The sequence below is a fragment of the Leptonychotes weddellii genome, chromosome 9 (genome assembly GCF_054177405.1).
Source record: "Leptonychotes weddellii isolate Sample4059 chromosome 9, ASM5417740v2, whole genome shotgun sequence".
Lineage (NCBI taxonomy): Eukaryota > Metazoa > Chordata > Mammalia > Carnivora > Phocidae > Leptonychotes > Leptonychotes weddellii.
Genome location: NC_138377.1, coordinates 15566254 through 15572253, shown reverse-complemented (window position 1 = coordinate 15572253; position 6000 = coordinate 15566254).

Genomic DNA, 6000 nt, shown 5'->3' with positions numbered 1-6000 from the left:
GAGCCACCCAGACACCCGACTATAACTTCTTTTATAGAGCAAAATTATTTTGAAGTTCAGGGGCACCTGGGTGGCTCAGTCTTTAAGCGTCTGCCTTTGGCTCAGGTCATGATCTCAGGTTCCTGGGATCAAGCCCTGCATCAGGCTCCCTGCTCCGCGGGAAGCCTGCTTCTCCCTCTCCCACTCCCCCTGCTTGTGTTCCTTCTCTCGCTATGTCTCTCTCTGTCAAATAAATAAATAAAATCTTTAAAAAAAAATTATTTTCAAGTTCACCCATGCTTTACCATGTATCCTTACTTTGTTCAAATAGCAGTCCATTGCATGGATACACTACATTTTGTCTATGTGTTCAGCAGCTGATAGACATGTAGGCTGTTTCCATTTTGGGGCTACTATGAAACATGCTGCTAAGAGCATTCATGGAGAAGTGTTTGTGTGGACGTATGTTTCCATTTTCTTGGGTAGATAGATATGCCAGATATTCCACCTAAGGGTGGAATTTCTGGGTTGTATGGTAAATTTATGTTTAACTTTTTTTTTTTAATTTTATTTATTTATTTGACAGAGAAAGACACAGCGAGAGAGGGAACACAAGCAGGGGGAGTGGGAGAGGAAGAAGCAGGCTTCCCACAGAGCAGGGAGCCCGATGCGGGGCTCGATCCCAGGACCCCGGGATCATGACCCGAGCCGAAGGCAGACGCTTAACGACTGAGCCACCCAAGCACCCCAAATGGAGGTATTTTAAAGGTTAACTTCTTGTCTTTCTACTAGCTCTGATTGGTAATCCATATTCTTGTATCTGCACACTTAATAATCTGACATGATTCCATTTATAAAGCATTAAAGTAAAAGAAGAGGAAACTGTGCTATTGAAACTCAAAACTGCAGCACCATCCCTAGAAATAAAATTAAATACATAATCCAAAGACAGAATGATTCAGATATTTTCACGGTTTCATATTGTTTGAGATTCATTAGATATCTCTTCAAAACACCAAGGAAAATGGGAAAGCCTTTGGAAATCAAGCTTTTAATGCCTTCTTTGGAGAAAGGAACACCATGGTCTTTGCCAACCTATACACCAGACTGTGATCAACAACGGCCCTTCGGTGTTTAGGAAGCAGAATTTAATCCATGCCCTTGTACTATCAATAAGGAGTAGAAATCAAATGCAAATAAGCCCACTTCATTCATATCATATGGCTTTCTAGTGTGTCAAATAAATATAGTACTAATGGAAACTTCCAAAGGTGACACAGAGAGACAGAGGAAGAGACACTATCTGTGAGGAGCTACCTCTCTAAACTTTTTACTATCAAGTTTTAGTGACAATTTACTTTTCCAAAAATGTTTCAAGTGGAGAGAAGGGAAACATGAAATCTAAGTTGTTCCAACTGAGTAAGCAAATGAGATGACTAAATTCAGAAGATTCAAGCATGAAAATAATCTAGCTATAAAATAAAAAAAAATTAAAGAATCACTTGGAAAAGTTTAGTTACTTCTATTAGCTAAGTGGAGGAACTACAAAAGAAAATTGGCTAACAGCAATTATATGAATTTTTCAGCGATACAGTGAAATGATAGCTAAGAATTCCGTATGTTGGACAAGTTCATTGTTTAGGTAGTTCAAAACTTGGTTGACTGGCACCCGAAAGTATTGTTTGGAACAATTTTGCAGGAGTTTAGCAACTCCGTATCTTTGAAGCTCTGAAACTTTGTGTAAAACAGGTTATCAGAAAAGCCAGGAATGTCTTAAGATTATACAGAGTAAAAGAGATCTCACATTAAATTATGTTCCGTAAAAAACACAGTCATTACATAAATAATAGTTTGCTCTTAATTTGAGCTTCAAAATAACCCACTTCACTCACTGCTTATATATTTACCCTGGCAGATCGTTTGGTTTTTCCCTTTTGGATAAAAGAGAAACTGAGGCCTTGGGCTGTTATTGATTTCCCTGATAAAGTAGTAGAGACTTGAAGTCCCACCATCCAAGTCCAATTTCAGACCTCTGGCAACTACATATAGCTTAATCGATATAGTATTTATCCTTATAATAAGAGTCGGGCAGGCTTGAAAATTATCTCTGACCTTTTAAAGAATGCAATTTTATTTTTTCTAATATATCAATAGACAGTGGGAAGTATGTGTGCGTGTGTTTGTAGATAGATAGATGATAGATATGTAGTCTAGTGGGAAGTTATATATATTTGTTATATGTTTTAGATATATATTCTAATTCAGAATCTTTTTTACTCGCTCAACGAAATATGTTTTATCAGGGGCGCCTGGGTGGCTCAGTCGGTTAAGCGACTGCCTTCGGCTCAGGTCATGATCCTGGAGTCCCGGGATCGAGTCCCGCATCGGGCTCCCTGCTCGGCGGGGAGTCTGCCTCTCCCTCTGACTCTCCCCCTCTCATGCTCTCTCTATCACTATCTCTCTCAATAAATAAATAAAAATATTTAAAAAAAATATGTTTTCTCAGGTTAAAATGGCACTTCCCTCTTCATTGGAACTGTAGTCAGATACAGAAGGCTCGGTAACATTTGCTACAATTGTAGCACCTATGTCCAAATCAGTCTCTGGGTAGATCTTTCATCTCTTCTTAAAATGACTTCCGTCTTTACATCAACCATATACTCTTTTGAAAAAGGGCATTTCCCTCATTAACTCTTCCCCAGTGCTGTTGGAGAATGTTTGCTTCAAGTTTTTGCCAGCTTCCCTTTGGAACAGAGAGCAAGTGCTTGACAAATGGCAGGTTTATGTATGAGGATATCTCCATGGTTTAACATGCTTTTGTTTCCTGTCAGTGTGGACCTTCTGTTTTTGTTCACGCATAATCATCTTGTAACCTGCATGGAGAGGCAAAGCAACCAAGGCTTAGGGGAAATGGATAGTCAAGCAATTACTCCTACACTGATTTTCCAATTTTTGGCCCAAAGAGATTTCCCTGAGACAGGGGACTCTGGTTGGTTCCTGGGGTTGCTGTATGCAGAAGGCTGGATGTAAAAATAATGTCATAAGTCCCCTATAAAATCAGTACATTATCAAGAAAGCCTCCTCATCACTTGGATGAGGACTTCCCTCCTCAGAGAATCTGTTTCAGGGCACTAACATGCTTTGCATATACCAAATTGTTTTACTTACCTAATGAGTATGTAATTATTTAAAGTGTATCGCTACTACACTGAGAGATTTTATAGAACAGGGATTAAGTCTATTTATCAAAGTTCTGCTACATGTTTTGTGTTTTCTACAAATGTTTGTTGGATAAATGGACGAACCACAGACTGTATCATGCTGTTTCAAAACCAGCAGAGTATGCGTTTCAACGTCACAGATTCACATGAATCATACCACACTCACAAAAAGTGCATAAAGAGTGTTTTATACTCATGTGAGAAATGAAAAGCCACCTACCCACAGTGTGTTAATCATGGATTTTCTTACAGTGGCTCTCATCTTAGAAGAAAGGTTGGCTTTTTCTCTAATTGCTACAGAAGCTTATTCATGAACTTAAGATGCATGCTTCAAGCATTTACCAGAATAAAAGAAAGGTAAGACCAACTAAATTCTTTGAGACCCTTAGACTATCCAGAGACAAGCTAGTTGATTGCTATTGTCCCTTGGAGGGAGAATGAAATGAACACCAAACTCTCAGAAAACCATGAAAGGGAGAAAGGGATAAGAGGTCATGGATGCCATCTTTTTCTAGGAAACTTGGAATTCTAAACCAACCAGATGTGACAATGAGAACTAGGAAGGTAGGATACATTTCAGAAAAGAACCAACAGGATTTGGAGACTGGGTTTGGGGATTGTAAAGCATGGAGTAGTGAAGATGGGTTCAAAATATATAGCCGAGAGGAGATAGTTGAACACTTTCCTAAGGATATAGAATACAGGGACAGAGGTGCCTGGGAGATTATTCCTAGGTGGATTCAATATTTGGGGTGTTTATCAGTTGCACTAGATGCTTAGTTTGTGCATTTACAAATTTTAAATCCATGAGGGTCAGCAGGACTTTGTGGCTCACTTCCAAAGAACAGAGTATGGAAAAGGATGGATACCTTTGTAGTGGAGAAAACTTGGACACAATACCTCAGAGAGTGATGATGTTATCATCAGTGACATCATGCTGATATCATGCTCCACCTGCTATGATGAGATGAGAACAGCATTCCACCTCCCTGGTATTTTTTCCCCCCAAACCCAGAACTAGAGTCAGATCAGACAAACCCGAATGGAAAGACAAAATACATGACCACTATTCTTCAGAACTCCCAGATTCATTAAAAACAAGGAAAGACTGAGGAATTGTCACAAAGCACAGAAGATACGATGACTAAAGGCAATGTGGTAGAATTGATGGGATCCTGAAACAGAAACAGGATGTTAGTGGAAAAACTGATGATATACCAGCAAAGCCTGGAGTTTAGTTAATAGCAACAGAGCAGTGTTGGTTTCTTTGTTTTGATAAATGTTCCAAGGCAATGTAAGATGATAACTTTAGGGGAAGCTGTTCAGGTTGATGTAACTTTCCAATGTTTTGAAGGCTGGGACTCTGTGATGTAATGATAATATTGTTAGCAATAACTGAATAACAGCTGAAACTTCTAAAGCACTTTCCTATGCACTGACTCACGATGTGACAATATTATGAGGCTGGTAGAACAGGTATTTTTATGCCCATTTTATTAATGAGTAAACAGTGGCTCAGAGCCAATCTTACCCAAGATCAAAATTTTCAGGGGTTTGGGCTTAAACCATGATCTTACAAATCCAAATCCTGTGTTATCTTTACTTCTGCAAAGTGTTATTATTATGTTTTAAGATTTTATTTATTTATTCATGAGAGACAGAGGGAGAGGGAGAAGGCTCCCTGCAAGGAGTCAAGTCCAATGTGGGGACTTGATCCCAGGACCCTGGGGATCACAACCTGAGCCAAAGGCAGACCCTTAACCAACTGAGCCACCCAGACACCCTTCCACAAGGTAGAAACACAGGAAAATGCACATGTGGATTGTATAGTTGGGGGAATGTGCAAAAAACATGGAGAGGGGCACGAAAGGTTTGAGATGGCAGTCAAGTTTCAGCTGATGTGAAAACTCCATCGAGGAATGAAGTCCAAAGAATAACGAATGAGCTAACTTTCTGTTGTTAATTTTTAAAGGTTTTATTTGTTTATTTATTTATTTATTTATTTATTTATTTATTTATTTAAGGGAGAGTGCACCCCAGAGAGAGTGCACAGGTGGGGGAAGGGGCAGAGGGATAGGGACAGAAAATCTTCAAGCAGACTCCCTGCTGAGCATGGAGCCCCACAAGGGGCTAGTTCTCAGGACTCTGAGATCATGACCTGAGCCAAAATTAAAGTCAGACACTTAACTGACTGAACCACCCAGGTTCCCCATGACTTTCCATTTTTTGAGGCTTACAGATTTGCTTTTTGTTTCTCTACTCTTCTACCCTTTTGTATTAGCGATGGTTTCTTAATAAAAATAAAGTAACCTAATTATCCCAGTTTTGTGAGTCTGCAAAATTATTACCCTCTGGAGCCCCTGAACCACATTTACTACTCTTTCACTTCCTGTGGCTCCACCATCACACTTTTCTAAAGCTGACTTATGGGTCATGTGGTTAAGAAACTTGTTACAGTTATTCTGTTCATACATTTGATGTGATGTCTTTCTGTACTTAATTTTCCTTGTCCTGATTACAGTCACCCCATCAATAGTCTTTAGTTGGGAGCACAGACAGATGATAGTGTTTGTTTATAATTTATAAAAAGCTATAATCTAAAATACAAATTTTGTACATCTGCAGCCACCTCGTCTCACTTTTTTAATCTTACTCATTTTCTGGCAGCATAAATCAGAAAGTAAAACCTGCACGGAGTTCCATTTTCTTTTAAACAGAAACGTATTCTTAAAGATGAAATAATTATACTGTTACCTCAGATCAAGGTTTCAAAGAAAGAACCTCATGTGGATACTTATGT